General features: G+C 39.4%; 1 long non-coding RNA gene across 2 annotated transcripts in view; it reads left to right on the forward strand.

The window, feature by feature from the left end:
- Positions 1-491: 491 nt before the first annotated feature.
- Positions 492-21,089, forward strand: part of LOC144050207 (uncharacterized) — a 28,632-nt gene continuing 8,034 nt past the window's right edge. Inside the window, exons 1-4 of one of the 2 annotated variants that reach the window (XR_013293806.1) lie at positions 492-640; positions 859-922; positions 10,024-10,118; positions 11,857-11,955. This is a non-coding gene — a long non-coding RNA (uncharacterized LOC144050207). Of the gene's footprint in view, positions 641-858; positions 923-8,858; positions 8,986-10,023; positions 10,119-11,856; positions 11,956-21,089 lie in introns of those variants that run through there. The other variant, XR_013293820.1, reaches the window with a different exon arrangement.

The raw sequence follows: 21,089 nt of genomic DNA on the forward strand, positions 1-21,089 counted from the left end.
ATGGATTCCAAAATCAAAGGAGAAACAGAGGTTTAAGGATGTAGGGGTTGCAAATAAGGAAGTATATCTTTAGTACAATCCCTGAAAAGTCTGAAAAAGATTGATTTGTGGCAAGCTGAAAAAGAATGCACTGCTTTCAATTTTGCCCTAACCTATTTTAACCACTGGGCATGATGCTCATGTATTCATTCACTCTATAAATGTGTGAAGTTTAGCTGAAAAATAACTTCTCTGTACATCAAGGCACAATAACTTCCCATGTGAAAGAATTTAAGTTTATGGCACTGATGTTTCACCTTCAGCCTAGAAACTGCTTCCACTTCTGTTATACACTTTTAAGGTCAAGTTTAATGGTGGATTTATTGTTTTGGTGTCAATTCTTCAATCACAACTTTTCTTGGTACAAGTCTTTCTCCCCTCAGTTCAAAACACATTTGTAGTCTGCCCTTGATACACATCATAAAGCGTGTTCGTTAGTAATTGCCCTGGATCACCGATGTCGGCCATTCTGCCTGCATTGATTCTGTCCTCTTGCCACATCAGAAGGATAAATGATTTGACTCTCTCACCAATGACAAGTGCTGTGCCTGTAGTGTTTTAATAGACATCTTCTTCATCCGCAGCTTTGTCAATAGCCCACGTAAGCACCCAGACAACAAATCTTTGTGTACACTCTTTCTGCTCCTTGCTCGGAGCAGAAAAATAGACCAGACAGAAGGTCATGATAATAGTCTTATCTGTCATTTTTGTGCTGACTTGATCCACAATGTTGTTTCACGCAAGTCAGCGTGTTGACAGACCCTGAAATTAGTTTTGTCAAATGTTCTGCTAGTTTCGATGATTTCTCTTTTGTTATAGTGGAGGGAGGAGGGAGAAGGGAGAACCCCCGCCGTCCCCCCAAGAATCAATAATGAAGAATCAGGTAGAACTTTGACAAGAGTGAGAGGACACCTTGTACATGTGACTTCCAAGTGATTAGACAAAATCTAATTAGCCAATACAAATACACAGTGAGTGACTTGCTGTAGAACTACGTGCTTCCAACAGAACAGGAGTGATCAAAAAAGCCTTGACAAACTGTGAAGCCCACCTTCCTTGTCTGGTTAATTAAGGAAATGTGTTTTCTGTTCAAACCTTGCTCAACTTCCAAAAGTCTTTGTAACAGTCGTGCAGAGGATGAGACATTTACGGAGTTTTTGCAGGGTGCGTTTTACAGTTGTCAAAAGTTGTCAAAAAGTACTACAATGTAGTCATTACCAGACTGTTCTCTAGCAACATGAGCTTCACTCTGAGTCTCTTAAGCAACAAAGAATATCATAATATATGTTCAATCGTGTCCAAATTACTTTAAATCTACTGATGACTTCAAATCACGTCATGATGAATTTAAATCTTGTATTGTTTTTTTTCTCGCTATAGGTGACCCAAATACGCTATTGTAAAGTCATACTCATTTGGTCGCACTCATTAAATTTTCACTTCATTATTCCCTAAACCAGTCACATCCACTGTTCAGCAGGGGTCTGTTTTGGGGCCACTTATTTTAATTACCATTGACTGCCTATTGGTTATATTATTTGTAAATTAAACGTATCTAATTTATGTACACACATAGCTAATGCCCAAGCCTACTTGGAATGCATCTTTATTGTCACTGTGCATGCACAGAAGTACAGAGCAACAAAATGTATTTAACAGGCACAACCTGTCCAAGAATCCTGATGAAAACAATGACCAAAAGACAGAATGTGAAAGCCTGTCAATTTCATTTGCTTTAGTTTTCTGTCAATTTTCTGAAACTCAATCATGTGGTTAAAGTAACACGAAATAGGATTTGAACCTTCAATTCATATTTTCATAATTCTGCTGATGAAACATTGATTTACAGCTAGATTAACTCTTTGACTGCCAGACGTTTTCAGAAACGGGATGTCGCCAGTGCCAGCCGATTTAAGCATTTTGACTGATCTTTGAAGGTCCACAGAAAATGTTGTGTTTGGACTATGGAAACACACATACTACCAAATGAAAGATTGAACTCTCATCTTTCATCAGAAAAAAAAGTTTGTTTCTGCCTTATTCTGTTCTTCAGTAATCAACAATAGAAAATGGTTAGTTTCACCGAAATGCTCTGTTTTGAAACAAAAAGCGGAGAAAAAGAGCTTTTTGTGAAACAATGTTATTTCATGCACTCTAATGAATTGTACACTTCTTTTTGTCCATGAATGATGCCACAAACACCTAAATAGTGCTTTACTTCTGTAACACACCACCACCAACAATGAAAAAGTGTTTTTAGATTGCAAAATACGTTTATTTCCATTCAACAGTGTAACAATTTGACAAAACAATTTCGCAAACTATTTACAAATGTGTGCAACTGTGGTACTATTTACAATTGTGTGGATGCTTCAAATACAGTTTTTCTTTTTGTAACACTGCCCTGCGTGCAAGGAGACGCAGCAGGATTTGCACAACAGATTAGTTTCACTTGCGATGGCTCCTTTCGCGTGCAGACGTTACACTTTCTTGACGGCCTTTTTTTCCGGGGAATAGCAAGTAGCAGACTGTACCCACTACTCCGATGAATATGCATTGGACTCGGGGCACTCTTCGTCGTCCGATTGAACGTCCGACTGAGCGTGCTCAGTTGTGCTCCGCGTTTTCCGGTGTTAGCATCGCTAGCCCGTGAACCTTTATGACGTCGTCATAGCCGCCGCGTCAGCGCTTCCAACTTCAGCGTCAACCTCGGAGTCACCATCATCATCATCGATGATGATCATCGTCGTCATCAATGTGCTCTTTAGCGTTGGGCGATGCCTTTCGTCTTTGAAAAAAATTCCCAAGTGTGAGCTGCTTGCAACCGGTTGCCATTGTTCGCTTCTTCAGCCATCTAGCTCCGCCTCACGTCTTCTACTGCCGCGTCAATGCTTCCAACCTCGGAGTCACCATCATCATCATCGATGATGATCATCGTCGTCATCAATGTGCTCTTTAGCGTTGGTCGATGCTTTTCGTCTTTGGAAAAAACTGGTCGAGCGTGAGCTGCTTGCAACCGGTCGCCATGTTCTCTTCCCTTCCCCAGCCATTGTCCCCTCTAGCTCCGCCTCACGTCTTCTACTGACGCCCACCCAATCTTGTCAAAAGAGAGTCATTGCTGCCATCTAGGGGCCAAAAATAGTCATTAGGCTAACTAGATCTGCTTGAAACTTTCACCACAGCTGGGCAAGGCTTTCCTCCACCCGTTTCCCCCCCAAAAAATTAAAAAAAATTGGAGAACGTCTTTTAACGTCCTTGGCAGCCCTCCGTAGGTTTTTACTAAACGTCATTTAACGTTTTTGGCAGTCAAAGAGTTAATGAAACCTTGGTCATGGCCTGAGGGGGTCTGTATCATTTTTACTGGTACTAAACAACTTTGAGGTGGATGGTGTGAACTCTGCCACACACAAAAAAAAAACTACAAATGTGCAGACTGCTTTACGGCATACGTCCTTTCCCCAGTCATTCCAGACGGAAGTCGGGTCAAAGGTCTACGCGCGATTACTGTTATCATGCAGATGCTACAAAATACCCCAAGAAACTAAGATTTTTGTCTGACCCGACAATAATCATGATGATAATGATAAAAAGCCTACCTGGATGATTAGCTTTCCATGCTCAACTAAAAAATAATTATTCTTTTTTTTTTCTCTCTCTTCTTTTCAGGAAAGCTCAGTATTGTTCATTCGATTTGACATCATCATTGCTCTCCTTTTTTTTTTTTATTAAAAAAAAAAAATATATATATATATATATATATTTTTATACATATATATATATATATATATATATATATATATATATATATATATATGTATATTGTACGTGTGTGTGCGTGCGTGCGAGCGTGTGTGTATTCATCAGTTCACCTAAAGCTTATTAAAAAAAAAATCCCATACTAATAATATAATATAATAATAAATTGCCAAATGCAAAAACATCAATGTAAGTTATCACGATGTGGTGGCTCTCGCTAACAGACAGAATTAAGTAACCAGAATTAGGTTAAAAAATTCTATATACGTAGACCATGTTTCTATAAATTTTAATATTTGGTTTTTATTTGAGGCAGATATTTTTTCCATTAAAATGTGATTTATGAGGAGGTTAGACCATTGGTCGATATTCAGAGTTTGTTTATTTTTCCAGTTAACAAGAATTGTTTTTTTTTTGCGATAGTAAGGGCTACAAGTGTAGATTGAAATTGTTTATGTGGTAAGTCAATTGTTGTTAGGTCACCTAGCAAACACAAGTTTGGAGATAAAAGTATCCTACAGTCCAAAATAGCGGAAAGTTTTTCTAAGACTTTAGTCCAGAAATACATAACCGGAGTACATAACCACAAAGCATGAACATACTGTAAGTGTCTGTAGTGTTTTGTAAACATTGGAGACAAATGTCGGAGTCTGAGAGTCCCATTTTCTTCATCATATATTGAGTAATGTATGTTCTATGAATAATTTTATATTGGATAAGTTGTAAATTTGTGTGTTTTGTCATTTTAAATGCGTTTTCACAAACTTGAATCCAAAAGTCAGATTCCGGTGCTATAGACAAGTCTGTCTCCCATTTCGAGATGGGTAAAGACATTTTATCAGTATGTGAAAGTAACTTATATATTTTTGAAAGTTTTTTTGTTGTTGTCGGAGAAAGCTTGTTAATATCTTTAGCTAAAACAGGCGGTTGGAGCGTACCCTGAAGTGTTGGAATTTTTTTCTTTATCATATTTTTAACTTGTATAAAATAATTATTCCAATGTTTAATGCTATTGGAAAATTGCGTCGTAGCAATAAATATATATCAGTTTGATAGTTTGCCTTTCCACACTGACCCGACCAGCCAGGCAACACTCAAAAATTGGGTAATTTCTTGTTTACGAATGCTTGTGAATGCATCGTGGGAAGGGAGGGATGAAGGGAGCGCAGCCATTCGTGTATACAATAAAGAAGGTAAGATCACAACCACCATCTGCTGTTAACACACTTGAGAAACGTTACAGTGCTGTATAAATAAAAAATAAAAAAATAAAATAGCCACTAGAAACAATGTAATTCAGTCCAATTTATCGCCTTGGACGTCCGGATTTCACGATGACATGCGCTTGGCCTCGTGGGAAATGTGGTTCTTCCAATCGAAATTCAAGGGAAAACAATACCGCTTTTGTCCAAAGGTGCCGCCATAATCAATGAAAACCAAATGCTGCTTTGTTCTGCTTTAAAGTAGTATAGTAGGTCATAAATAAGCCAGATTTACATGGAGACATTTTTTTGTCATTCTGATTGAAATCATTCTAAATGAAAATCTCCAGTGACCTGCTTAAATGTGACATGATCTATTCCGCGATCTGTCGTACATGTTCCACCACGTTAATCAGATCAGCCGTGTGACACACTGGAGATCGATGATGTTGTAGCTCTTTACCTTATCTTGGCTTGGCTATATGGTGGGTTAACAACTTATTATCATGATGAAGCTCCCCCCCCCCCGGTTATTTAGCACAGTAGTTGTGATATTTTTAACACACCTTTTAAAGCAACATATTGGTAAAAACAAGTTACAAGGACTTCAAAACGTATTCTCCCATCACGGACGAGCTGTGGTAAGATGCTGTCATTTTAACCCATTAAGGCCTACAACGCCTGGCAAAACATGTTTCTAAAACCTAGGGGAGACTTTAGAGTCACTCCCGAAAACCTGACGTTTTCCTGGAAATTCAATAATATTGTCACTGCCTACTAAATCATATCTCAGCTCCTGAAGCAGATAGCAACATAATTCCAAAAACATTTCAGAGCTTACACCTGTGACACTCACACAAAACTACGTTTATTATTATACACCTTTAATTAATTTTTAAAAATTCAACAAACAACTGTATCGTATCTGCCGGTATATTTACCTTCAACACTGAAGCACAGTTGTAATAACCTCGGGGAATCGAGTGGTAATAATTCGTCGTCCATTCCGTGACAAAGCCGTTGAAATTTTCAACATCCTCATTGTCGACAAACATATTTCTTAACAATATGTCACTGTCAACTGGTTACACTGATTCGAAGTCCTCCCACGTCGTCGTCAATCGTGTCATTTATTTAATATCTCCCACGAATCTGCGTCAGCCATGAATGCTTGAATAAAATTCCGAGACACCCTACGAGGCCCACGTCACCCTCTCGTGTATATTCTGATGCATTTCAAGGGTCATGCGTTCCCGGTCTTTATGGGTTAAAGTGGTATACAACAATGTCACTAGTCAAGTCAAGTTTATTTATATAGCTCTTAATCACAAACGAGTCTCAAAGGGTTTCACGCATTTATGTCATGACAGAGCGGGCGTAGACGGGACTGGACACAGCTTGGCTATTCTGATTGAACTGTTTACGCTCGTTCGAACTGGCAAAAGGAATATAGCTAGCATAGCAAGCCAAACCCCATTTTCTTTTTCAAAACCAATCGCGCAATCACATTTGTGTATGTGTTGTGACGTCACTTTTCGGCAGCGGAAGTCCATCCTCATAACATTCAAAATGGCGCACAGAAGAGAGGTCATCCTGGATGGAGATTTCCACATTTGCGGTCCCTTCTCAAGGTTTCTTATTTTTCCCCTCGTGGAGTTTTTAAAGTTTTTCCTTGCCCTCTTGTGCTTCGATTATTGGATGCCATTAATATTTGTCAACTGTGGGCATGTGAAGCCCTTTGAGACTCTTTTGTGATTAAGGGATATATAAATAAACTTGACTTGACAATATTTTGTTTCATTCAGCATAAAACTCGCTTCATAGTGACTAGAAAGGCATAGTCATTAAAACCCCAGCAGCTGATAGCACTGAAAGCATTTATTTCAAAAGAAGACATACTACGTCACATCCGCTCTTCGCTGATTAGTTCATTCCACTGGCTGTTTGCCCCGCCTCAGAAATGTGCTTGATGTGACTGTGACCAGACTCTGTGACCAGAGTTGGGATTTCACAGGTAGAATTTAGCAGCACTGTGAAACCATATGAAATTCCATTTGGATTTTGACTTTTCAATTCAATTGAGAAGTTTATATAGAGCATTTTCATGCTGTTTAGTCATTTGGGTTCATTCTTATCAGAATACGTGGCTCCATAATGCTAGCAGAAGCATGCTGTTGGATTTTTTTCGATTTAACAGAGCATGACACTTATGTTCAAAGTTTCATTCAATACATTGGGAGGGGGGTATCAATCAATTTAACATGACAAATGAACACAAATACCCAAATTAGATGAAGATTATCTTCACAATTCACTATGTATTCCAGTCTGTGCTCAGAGTAATGCAACAACAACCACAGGCAAGCTATTAGAAAATGGCAGGCCTCACGGATGTAAGCAGTCTGGGGATGCAGGAAATTCATTTTCTTGTTATTGAAAAATTATTCAAATGAGAAAACCATTAATAATATGATTCCTGCTGAGAAAATCCCCCATAATAGGTCCAATGGGATGAGCGATTTGATAAAAGACCATGTCCCACTGGCTGAACACCACAAAAAGATGAATGTAGCCCATAGGGTTGTCAAGTCAAGTCATTGATAGAAGACGTATCTCATCCATGTTATTTATTGTTGTTTCCTTGTTGATTTTGTTTTGTTTTAATGAGCGTTTTAACAAAAGAACAGGAGTGTACAAATGTGCTGGTTTTTACTAACCTGTGCTAATTTTGCCATCAACTCACAGTGACGACCCAATTCCCAATAAAAATAATCTATCACTTTAACACTGGCAATAAAATCCAATGGGGCAAAGACAGGTACTGTGCCAGTTTTAATTATCTCACCAACAGCTTTCAACAGATGCTCTCTGTTTATTTCCCTTCACACTTGAAGGAAAGCTATGCCGTTTTGCTGAAGTCCCTTGTCTGCTCTATTCTCCCCTCTCACAGCTCCCTACTTCTGTCTTGTAGATTTTCCTAGTGTTGTTTGGCCATGTTATGTTACTTTTTATCTTGTGGGGTGAGTGGGGTGGGGGGTGACTAGCGGAGACATTATGAACATGACACTCAGCATGCAACTGACCTCAATGCATCATCTTGTCAGAGCTGCAGGCCGGATTAACGGGGTCTGCAATAACAGATTGTTGCATCTTTTAATTGGTGTGAAATCACTTTCTGGCGTAGTATACGGCTTTAATGGCTACTGAATTTAAGATTCTTGAACGACAAGAGTGTGTGCATGTGCGTGCGTGTAGATAAAGTGCTGTTTATAATCATGGCGTAGCGTTTACTGTACAGAACTCCAAGTTGTAATCACAATAGACTTTCATTGTAAAAACACCACGATCTAATATATACATGAAACAAGTCTGGAATTGGCGTTTGGTGGACTATCAAATCCAGGCTCCGGGCTTACCCATGCTTACCTGGATTTTCTCCAAATACACCGGTTTCCTCCCAAATTCTAAAAGCATGCATGTCTTCACACTCGGACCAACTTTCAATTAATTATATAGTAGAAAAATACTGTAAAGTTGTCTTTTATTAGAAAGCCCATCCACCTCTTATCAACTTAATAGTAATTAAGGATTGTAAGTGTCTACTAAATCGTAATCGGTGGTGCTGTTTGGAAACTGAGACCTTTACATTTCCTGTCATGTGCAAGATTTTGTATCCATGACAACAGTGCCATTATTGTACTATTTTCCTAATGATTGTTAAACATATTTGTGAATTTTGAAAGGGGGGATTAGTTTGTAAAGTACCATGTACACTGTACCAGGTCATGTTGCATCACAAAGGTTACAGGATCAAAAGCCATTTGAGCTCATTAGAGTTTATTTCCTTCACTGTCTTCCCATAATTGAGTCAGCGTTGTCTTGTGAGAAGCAGCAAGTGAGGCAGTGTGGCCCCATAATGGCCTTAGCATAGATTTCTGTTGCTGTGATACTTGGGCAGCCTGCAGAGACAAATAGAGCAAGACATCGGGTAGGCCACCTGGGGGTCTGTGGAGGGCTTGCATGTACAGACACTCACTTTGCACATCATAGCAAGATTTAAGAGATGAGAAAACCATGTGACTCTAATCTTGCAGCCAGCCCAGGATGCCAAATGAAGGCAGCGTGTATTATCAAAGGTGTGGCAAGATATGGAATTATATTATTCATCATCATAATAATGAATTTTATAAATATGGACAACCGTATCGGAACAGCTGGTTAGAGCATAGCAAGATAAAAGAAAAGAAAGGCAGCTTTCTTAAAAAAAAATTGGGGCCTTCCTGTAGGTGAAGAAAATGGAGGTGCATCAACCATGACCGGACATACCAGGATGATTACATGAAAACAAGCTATATAAAAAAAAAATTGAGGGGGGGAAGCTCACCGTCAAAACGATCATACTGACCTGCAGATATAATTGAATATGTTGTAATGATCATGCCAGGGCAGTAGTAGCTGATGTCACATTGTAGCTGCTGCTTTTACATAACAGTCTTTTGAATACTCTTCATCTGTGTATACAGTAGGCTATATGTGAATGAAGACTTGGCTGAGTATGTGATTACCTTAGATTATGTTGTGATGTATTAAATGAACACTTTGATATATATTTAAAAAAAAAAGTGTTATACGCAAGTAGCTCTGTCATCCGTCATTCATGTTTAGTGTGATGTATGTAAGCATGCTTTCCATTTTTTAGCATTTAGCCGTAAACAAAACATCAAAAACATTTTAAATCTTTGCGTTTGAAAAAAAAGAGAAAAAGAAAATAACACAAAACAACCACCATGTTTAGTTTGATAGATTCATTATGATCTATTTTAACTTGCTGTAGCCAGCAGCAACAGGTGAACAGAATTGCTTGGATTCTTTTTTCCGGCCACGTTCAAAGTAACTACTTGTTGATTGGCAAAATAAGTGGAAGATTTTCTTTGCCTGTGTGAAAAAGTATAATCATAAGTTTGTCAAACGATCACTTTGGTTTCCTTGGCATTCACGGGCCGACGGCTGTTCTGTCATTTTTCAGCACGGAAACGACAAGGTGATGTGACAGGAACAAAGTCATACAACACGCTAAGGAATTAACAACCAAAAAAGCACTATAAGGATTACGAGACTAAAGTAAGTAAAATACAGTACGTATTATTTGTGCAATAGAATCACTCCTTTGTCAATGTGTTGTTGTTCCAAAGATATCCATAACCAGGGGTCATTATGATTTTTAAAGTTTCAGGAACTTTTTGGACAGGTCTCGAGTGAGTACATCGAGTTGACTACAGGCTGCATTTTATTTTTGCCTTTCTTCCTTGCTTATTATACCTGTTTCCATATGTGGTGCTGTTTATTGACTGAATAATCTATTCTGGAGGACACACCTGTCAGTCAGGTTTCTTTTGCTTACGTACAAAAAAAAAATGGTGGATCGTCACAGAAAGGACTATCTTCTTCAGTTAAGTATCCAACAAAGAATACCTGGAAATAAAGGCTAAAAATGTTGATCTTGTAATATAATAATAATAATAAAGGAATTGGGCTCACTGTTGAAAAAGTTTGAAAGGGGTGTACATAACTTACCTAACGGTCTCTTATCTAAGGATCTGCTGTCATTCAGTCAAGTGTGAATGCCACGGAAGCACCAACTTCAGAGAGAGAGCTGGCATGTAGCCGCACAGCAAAGCTCTTTATCTGTGGCCAATCAAAAATAATTGCCTCCTCCTTCCAGATCAAGCCACCTATAAAAGAGGAAATATCCTTAAAGCACCCCAGCGGTTGGAAGCACATATTTGATTATGAATATGATGATGTTAAATAGGTGCCAGAATATCAACACACATAAACAAAGAGGTCCACCTCCTCACACCCACTCGAGCAGGGATTCATTTATAAACAGCATGAGTCAGTCAGGTCGCCTTTTATTGCCGCTCTCGCTCTGCACATGGCCGTCCTTGGACCAGACTCAGCCAATCACGCCCGCAGGAGCGAGGAAGATGGAGCCCAGCCGCAGTCATCAGCAGCTGACCACAAATGGGCAGAGAACACACTGACCAGAGGCTGTATTCCTCTCCAGTAATTGGCTCCGTTTTAGATCTTAATTCATTCAACAGATGTATGCTGCAGTCGTGAGCCATGGAAGTGCCAACTGTGGAGGAACGCGCCCTGTGTGCTGTGCTGTTCTTGTTTTCAGCTGCCTCATTCTTTCTGCTTGATTCATTGGCAGCACTCACCATGTTCTATACATCACGCATGGTTTCAGCTGGAGCTAAATTAAAGCGCTTTGGGTGAGAGGGTTTTAGCAGTGATTTGCACATGAATTCAATAAAAATTAAAAAAAAAACATGTGCATCCTGCAACAAGTGCATGCATACCACATATGAATTGACTTCGGAAAAATTATGTACGCTATAAAACGGAGGATGACATGTTGGCATTACACCTACGGGAAGGAAAATATGAATATCCTGATTAACTGAGTCCACCTGACTAGAAAAAGCACTGAATGAGGTGAGGGGTGATGTTCAGAAAGTCAAATCGTCTTACCCTTATAATACATTTCCTTAATCTTTGTGGAAGGGCTTGGGAAGTAACGGAATACATGTACCAGCATTACGTAGGCCTATTCAGAATACGAAACGTTACTGTACTGCTTTACAGTTACAGAAAATAAAGCATGTCTAAAGATTATAGGTACATTTATTTAAAAAACGGAGATTATTTTGCAGGATTACAATGTATACATGAACAGAGAGACACGGTTGTTGAGTTGAGCCCTCAATGCAACAAGTGGATAAATTGTCACAAGTGCCATGCAGCCTGATTTCACTCGCGCCGTCGTCGTGACCAAATGTTTTTTACTGTCAAGGGGAGGTGGAGGAACTGGCTGTGATGTGTCCTCCAAATGCAACCGTTTTAAAAGCATCACACAGGAAAGGAGGAAGTGGTGATCGCTATTCACTGTTTGGTATGTACTCACTTATTTTAAATTTTCACCAAGAAAAATTTAATTCGTCAGTGTTCTGAAGCTGTCCTGTTTCGACATAGCTATTTGTATGCTAGAGTTCCACCTTCCGTACAAAACACCCACTGATTTACTATTTAAAGACCATTTTACTATAAAACCAATTTTTGATTGGAATAATGTATGCATGTGTGTGGGTGAAATGGAGGTGAAGTGAGGTGTTAAACTACTGCTAAAAATGTTGCCTACATAAGCTTCACACTTAATTTTGTCCTCATCTATCTGTCTGTCTATTTCTGTCTGTCTGTCTGTCTAGCTATCTAGCTAGCTATCTCCTTACCCTGCTTCTGATTGGCTAGTGGCTGTTAATTTGATGTATAGCCTACTATGGGTGGGTAGACTCTTACTGCCAGTGGATTAAGTATTTTCATTCACTATGGTGTGGATGCATTAAGCAAGACACACCTATAGGGCTTGTCTCGTCCCAAAATATCTTAGTTAGGCCGGAAATCGGGCACTGTGCCGAGTACTTTAAACCCTGATATTATAGTTATTTTTGGTCTCTCTCAATGGTCACATGGTACATATTGACAAACAGCCATTTGCTCTCACATTCACGCCAATGGACAGTTTATGGCCTCTTCATAGTAGGGCTTGGCCACTCGAACCATTCTCTTGATGATCCCTGTCTCCTTTCCCCTGCTGGCCTGCACTCACACTGCTCCTTAAGCATTTGCAGTTGACCCATTGAGTTGTGCCATCACTTAATGTTTCATAAGTTTGTGTCGTTTTTTTTATTGTTGTTTATTTGTACTGTGCAAGGTGGCGATTATCATGAATAACTGACAAGAGAAACCATTGCATTAGTTACACATCTGCCTATGAGTAACCCAGCGTGCCTTGGTCTAAAAATTATTACGATGTTGTATTTATTTAGATTATGCAAGGTGACAGTTATGATGAATTAATTGTCCATGCAAAGTTGCATTACAATAATTGCATGACACTTCTACGTTGCATGCGTATGTGCATGACCAATCGTGCAGGGCCAGTGCCCACTTCTTTGAAGCATACACAGAGGAGGGGAAGTGGACTGATCTCGGGTATAAGATGTCAAGCGAGCTAAAGCATGGTTCGAAACTTCGAATGGCCCAACATGATTACGCACTTATGGTTCGCAAATTATTTTAACTTGCAAGATTTTGTTCTCCAGAGGAAAAATGCAAACTGAAAACACAAAAAGGCATGAGCCAAGATTCAAACCCAGAATTCCTCAGCGGTGATGCAGTCATGCTTGGAAGATGTGCCAATGGAATGCCTATAATTGATCTCAGTGGCAAGTGTTGTTTTGAAAGTCAACTAAATCAAAGTGACCAGCACTATCCAATTGTTTTTTTTATTCAATTGCATTTACCTACATCTCTAAATCCTATTCTTATTTTCCAATATACTAATCCATGCCACTCGTTAAATTCTTTTCAGTCAATATCTGCTGGCTAAAGTAGTCGAAAGGAAGCCGGAATATCTATCCAACTTCAAATTCAAAGTCTTTGAGGTAAACCAGGTACGGCTGTTCGTACCTGATGCAATGATTCCAAATTGCCGTCAACTGCCAATGTGTCCGGACTTTAGGGGCACCCTGTAGTTTGGAACTCACACATTTATGTCGCGTAATATGGGAAGGGCAATATGGTGGGGACTCTACAGTTTGTATTCACAAGATTAATGAATTGATTTTTAATTGCATTCTTCTAAAAGAGACCACAAGAGAACATTATGCAATCATGACATTATTCCTGATCAATGTACACGCTTGCTTTAAGCAAAACAACCTTGAGGGCCTCTCTGTTCCCCTGAGGAGTTTGTTTTGTAGAGAAACTCTTGATAAGGGCAGCCACTGTTCACTTTGCAACTCTTTTAAAGCCCCATAAACACCCTTCTCTCAACAAAAAGCCAGTTATTTGGTAGCTTTATTTTTCAAATGTGGCCTTGTCAGCCGTGGGTGGTAATTAATTCTTTGAACACAACACACATTTTAATCAGTTCCAAAAAAGCCATTAAACAGAGTGTGTTTATCCACCGTCTTGTCTTATTTCTTGACCTTAATGTATAGTTTAATGACAAGCATGGATTCACGTTGGTACGTTTGTCTCTTATTCCCAATGGATTTGGCCTCACAACCTTCAAAACGTATGTTCTGTCATATCAGCATATTCCACATGTCTTTATCGCATTATGACCCTCATGACCGCTGCAATTGTGTCTCCTTATAATTGCTGCAGAAAACGTAACCTCCTCTGTGGGTCAGTGAAATTGAATCTCCCCCTTTATGTTCTGAGTGGAAATGCTTTTAGCCTATTTTACTGATCATATGCATATGAAGAATTGAACATATGATTTTATCCACAGAAGACAGCTATGTTCACTTGCTGCGGTTTAACAGCATTAATACTTAAGACATTTTTGAGCCATTTCCAGTGTGAATATCCGAGGTCCATTCCAAGGTTTTTATGACCATCATTTTTCTACCAGCATAAGTAATGAAAACATCAAGTATTTAAATATTCATGCCCCCGCTCCCAACCATGTCCCTATGTTCTTCTACATTTGCGATCTTATCACCTGAATGTTTCCTTCCAAAAGGTGATTGTCACCTATTTCACACGTCTTTCTGTGAATTTACAGCACAGACCAATCTTCTCAGTCTGGTCATGACTCATTCTAGCATTAGAATTACCTTTTGGTAAGTGCGCTAATGTGAAATGACAGGAAACCTGGAGTTTTATCCACAGTTAGTAATCTTTTTTGTTTCCTTCACTAGATTTGTTTCTCACTATCTTTGTGGGGATGATAGCTGTCATAGTGGAACCTCACGCTGTGACTCTGGTCAACTTCCAAGTTGTTCAGTTTCAAGCCAATGTTTCCATTATCAGGCAATACTTTATTGTTTTGTTGTCAAAAAGGGGGTAAAATCTAATGAAACTGGCTTAACCAAAATTAACCCATAACTTATTATTTTGTATCTCGGAATACGTAAGGTAATTGAACAATTTATGTAACTCTTAAAGTGTCAGAGACACGTCAAGAACTCACCCTAAAAGCATTTTAAGAAAGAGTACAAGTACAAATATGATTTAATGATTGCTTTGGCAAAAACGCGATGAAATGGCCTCATAAAAATGAGATATTTACGTGAATTTCGCAAGCTGAGACAGCTCACTGGCAACGCTGCTTTTTTAAATTATATGTGCTCGTGACATAGCACAACCCTTCACTCTGAAGCGGGAAATGATGCGCTAACAGTAGGTCACAAGTTGATTTGCATGATGTTCATTTTAAAAATGTTACATATAAGCTTGGTAAATTTACAATACGTTACAGCCATACTATCCTGGCATCCACTATAACAAATGCAAACTTGAGATAACCCCCCAAAACAAATTTCTATGTTGTTCTTATGTGGGAAAAGAGTCAAAATCAGTAAAAAAAAGAAAGAAAGAAAGAAAACTGCAGGAAAAATGCTTAAACAAACAAACCTAACAGAAAAATGGACACTGCAATTAATTCTGTTTTCGCAGAATTACTCCCCTTTTCGTTGTTGAATTTGAACAGCGAGAGGCGCTTCGTGCATTCTTATCTGGTAAAGATGTTCGTGCAAAGACGGCAGTTTCATCCGTTGCCTTGATTGGTCAAAAAAAACGTGCAAAGATGCCGCATCGCCCAATCAGCTCAAAGTATTGTACAGCAAGTCCCGCCTTTCCCTGAACGGATCTGCAGAGTGACGTCCTAGATTGATAATATGAAGAACTCCCTTTAGTGAATCACAATTATCAATCTGGCTTGTAAGGTCAGTAACTATAACTTGTGAGTCAATGTTGCTGCCTAAATGGTCTCACAGGTTTCACTGAATTAAAGAGTGTGTCCATTTTTATCCATGGTGTCACCTAGAGTTCCTAATTCTATCATACTGCTATACCAATAGTTAGACATTCTGAGCCCCATTAAAACAAATAACATTGGGCCCCCCATCAACACTTCAATATTGTGGACCAATATGTTTTGTGGCCCTAATGGGGGAGTTCCAAGCATCTGGGGAGTCATCAGAAATGATTTGTGGTTTGGCTGACAGGTCTTCATTATTTTGCGTAGATGTTTTAATGCGTATCTGGGGGTAGGGGGGTCAGAGAATTAACAAAATGGGATTAATATACTATGGAACATTCTCCTATGAGGATCTTTAGCATTCGGTAGGAAACACCATTGGCTGAGAAGGAAAGTTGTAAACCATTTTCATCATGCGTAAAAGCAAATGGTGACCGCTTCCATGGAAAACTGTTCACATTTACAGTCTGGTCAATGCACAGTAGGAATCAAGGAGATTGTGATCAATTTAAAAGAAAATCAATGCTCCCTAGTTAGATGTAGGTTACACTGCGGTTAAAGTTTCCCCAATGAATTGTAGCCAAAGATTTATCACTTGTACTTTGAACTGTGATTTCTTGCACATGTCCTCCCATCCACCCACCCATCCATCCTTCCATCCGTTTTCTGTACCATACAGTATATCCACTTCAGGGTCTCATAAAAGCTTAGGAAAGAGGTGCACCTTGGACTGATCACCTGTCAACATCCCCCCACCCCCAAATAAGCTTTAATGTTTTATATGAATCAATTAAATAAATATGGAACACACTTGAGGTTAACATGTTGGCATGGCATTCAACAATCGTTGCAGTTCCTCAGGTGGCCCCTTTTGCAAAATGAAGTGCCCACCCCTGCGATAGTGAAACAAATTCTCCACCAGCGACTTACATGAAAATTTCCTTTAAAGTTTTTTTCTTCTCCTTTCCGATTGCTTAAGATGAACATTTTTTGCTATGGAAGATCAGTGATTTAAATAATAATAATAATAATAATAATAATACATTTTCATTTGTTTGTTTTGTAACCTCGAGGTCCTTTACTGAGTGATGATTGTTTGAACTGCATTTTTATTTGTATTTTTTGTATGTGTTTCTTTGTCACTTCCACACCAGATTTACTTTCATTGACAAAAAAATGATCAACCTAATCAATGCAATCAATGACCAAACCATTACCCCTCCCTATGCGGTGGTGCTATTTAGTCATCCTTAACCTTTGTTAATTAAACATCATCTTTTCAATGCTGACGGTGATGGTGCAAAAAGCATGAAGAAAAAGTCACGTTAATGCCTGGCTGCTTGCTCTGACTGTGTCCATTGAAACTCTCCCATTCCACTTCATGTCAGATGTCAATTTGATTCATTATTCAGTGCCTTACTTTGAGTCTTATTTAAGTGCAACTCTTCTCCCACAACATCGATCCAGTATTTGATTCATAGAGTATCTATGGGGTATACTGTATATGGTCTTTGATGGTGGATGATGAATTAAATGCATGATTTGGGAGAGACACAGAGCTACGGTTGTTCATCTTATACATCTGCCACAACTTTCACAAGGTCAAACACAAAATGAGGTAGCAATACATACTGAAAATAATTGGACGAGGCCACTGTAAAAAAGATATTCACTCCTGACAACTCGGTCATTAAACAGTTGCAGAATGAGACGGCTTTTAGTACGCAGGTTTGTTATTTCGCAATCATTAAAAAATGATCTACACAAAAGGCATGTTATGGCCGTGCAAATGGAAAATTGATTATATTTGTGAATATGAAAATAAGAAAGGCTTGAGAAAGTCGGCTGGGTAAAGAATAAATAGAGTGAAACCCGTGGCAATAAATTAGAGCATAATGGCAGCAGCGGTCAACGTGGAAAATGAACATAAATTACAAATACTCTACATGCGGCTGTGACTTGCAAGCTGTATGTGAATAAGTAGATTCTGTGTACATACGTGAATGTGAACAGCAGCAAGAATAGTCCACATGGTAACTAACCTAGCGTGAGTCCCCTTTCTATCACAGTTACAGACTTAAACCATGTGCAAATGCCAGTTGTGCGGTCTTAAAATAGAATGCTTATGGTATGGAGTTTATGCACAATGAAATCGTACTTGATCGTCTTTTCTTTTTACAATGCTCTGAATTGTTTCATGGCAACCTGCAAATGTCCAGTGACTTAACGTAAGGCAAGCACAAATGTGTGCATTAGTTCAAATGCCAACAGCGCAACAAGTTGCCAAGCTGCGCAAGGCATTATGAAATGCCAAATGATCATTTAGAAAAAGGAAACAACACACGTACATTTTCGAGCAAGAGGCCATCAGCATACATAGCATACTCTGAGTGGCTACCGTGCTGAGCAAGTCTATGTTAAAGTCTCAATTATAAAATGACACATGTGGCTTGTTTTATAGCTAATTGTCTGATGTGTGGAACAAACCAATCCGTGTCAAAAACACTAAATACATCAGTAAGTTACAATGAACTTGTAGCCAAACACACACCAAAGCTTGCTCAAGCTTGCTAATCTCTGGTGTCCACAACTAGCTACTGTACCAAGTAGCATGCAGGCTAACAGATCCAGCATTCAGGATGATCTGCGAGCCCTACTACTTTTAACACCGTGCCGTTAGCCACAATGCAAAGTGAGATTCTACTTAAAGTAATTAATCAATTTGAAATGTAAATTAGGTATTTAGAACAAAGTGGCATATCATACGTCAGGTGATTATGATCAATCTTAATAATTGAATGTCGGGTTTTGTAAAAGGCTTGAGACACAATATGTGTACTAAAAGGGCTATAAGTCTCCATTTACTATTTAGGTCAATCTGATCAAATTCTATTTATTTTCCAGGAAATATGTTGTTTTCCCCTGGAAATGCGTCTTATTAGGTTATGTAACCACACAGAAGTCATTCACTGACGTCGGCACCATTAGCAAACCAGGATTTTAGGAGAGAGTCCAGCGCCTAAACATTACCCTTGAAAAAAATCTCTTCCAAATGATTCTATTTCACTCAACAGGTTAAATACATATGAATACGACAAAGAGTCGTCGTAAGCTTTGCTAAAAACCTGGGCCAAAATTAGCACCTCCCCAACATACAAAGACCTTAGAATGGTCGAGATGTACTATATCACTTCAGCATTCTGATGAATCCCATTCAATCCCCTGTTTTATGCTGACCACACAACGCTACAATATGTTTTCCCTTTTCACCTGCCTGGATGCAGTTGGGCCTGCTTGGACGTAACAGCCAAAGCCAGTTTTACCCTATAACAAGATTCAAAACATTTCGTTTTGCAAGAATGTTAATTTACCTAACATAGAACAGAATAATCAGTGAACCAAATAACATTTTATTGGAAATTGTTGCCTTGCATTTTTCCACTTCCAAAGAATTTAATTAAGGTGTTAACAGATGATTCTGAAACGACTCCGGCTTAATTGACAATAAAAGTGAATTACAAGGACAACCAACTTACTGAAGCATTATTGGTGAATTGTAGACTACTGCATGAACTGAGCAAGGTGCATGGCACTAAGGCAGTCGCTCCAGGCCCACACTCTCCTCAGGAGAGATGGCACTCAAGCAAAAAGCCATTTATCTGTTAAACACATCCTCTGGATAATTTATCGCTGTTATACATGGCACCCATCCGCCTGAAACTCAGCTGCCAGCCCCACTCAGGTAAATCAAAGTGACTGTTCCACTGAATGAGGTATGTAAAACCATTAGGGCAAATTGCAGGAGGCAAAATGGCCCGCTGCTCCCTTTACATTGTGCTGCACAAACTGTGGGCGTCGTGTAAAACCAGAGACGCATCAGCTTTAAAGGGGGGATCTGTTGAGGTCGCTTGTCACATAGGCAGCTTTATAGTTACGTGAGAAATCTCAAGAGGGGCCTGACTAATGGCTTTATATTGATGCACATCCACGCGCCTTGTGTCTCTGTGACCTTTCGGTGTTAATGCTGTTTGCCATGGATGCCCGCGCATCATGGATGCCGAACTGTGGTTATTTATATTGGATGCTCCTCTTGTGGGTTAGGGTTTTCATTACTTGGACCTCGACCTTTTCCTGCCAAGGCCCTGCTGTTGCTGCTTCTGTTTTGAAATCACACATGTACCAAATTCCGTATTGTTAATGTGGATGCTCAGTCATCCAGTTCATGGAAATCAAGTTGGATCAAGGCAAATTCTTCTCTGGTTGTTGAAGCTGTTTTCACCTTTAATCTAAAAGGTTTCTTTTCTGAATCCTGGTTGTAGAGTACCCATTTATATCACTAGCGGTGTGTCCCCCTCCCCAGGGTGTGGTCACATGACGGTTGTTGTTGCAATGTAGCTGGTAAATGACCATATTGTATTAAAAAACAAAACAAAAAAAAAACGCTCTTTCACCTGTCTGTTGGCAAACGGCTTCTTACCCAGCGTCTGACACAACCTTTGGGAGAGAGATAACATTGTTGTAAGATTAGGGTGACCAGATTTTCAAAATAAAAAACGGGGATGCTACAATTTAGTTGAAAATCTAATTTAATCGCTCGTCAATCTTCGGCAACGGTGGTGTAGGGGTTGGAGGAGGGGTACGCGCCAAATCCAAATACGCCGCTCGTGGTGGGATTGGGGAGTAGTGGGCAGGCGTTAGCTAATGATACATTTTATCATGACTGGCAGTTCATCAGCGCTAAAATGTCAACGCACTCACCATTATCCAAACTTTTTTGCTCTGCCCGAGCAGCTCCTGGAAGCTGACTGTGCCGTTTATCTTGCGCTGGTCCCACATTGTAACATTGGAAATATGCTGCCAGAAAAGCTACCGATTGATGCGGATGAGAATGAGAATGCAAACATGAATGGGAAAGTCAAGAAGGGTAGCAATTTAACAGGTAATGGTTTGTCATATGAATCACTTTGACAATTGTGTGACTGACGTACACATGGCAAAACCAGGACATGGGACCCAAAGCTCAAAAACTGGACTGTCACGGACAAAATGTGACGTCTGGTCACCCTATGTAAGATGACTACAAGTGATTGTGTGAAACTCATCCGATGTTTACGAAGGGCCTTGCTTTGTTTAGTCTTGAGAAATATCACGAAAGCAGTCATCTCGTTCTCGAACCAGCAGCCTACATTGTCGAGAATTGTTGCCTTCAAAGGAATGTCTCATCTTTGTGAGATGCAAATGCAGGTGCTGACTCT

This window comes from Vanacampus margaritifer, chromosome 1 (assembly GCF_051991255.1).
Source record: "Vanacampus margaritifer isolate UIUO_Vmar chromosome 1, RoL_Vmar_1.0, whole genome shotgun sequence".
NCBI classification, from domain to species: domain Eukaryota; kingdom Metazoa; phylum Chordata; class Actinopteri; order Syngnathiformes; family Syngnathidae; genus Vanacampus; species Vanacampus margaritifer.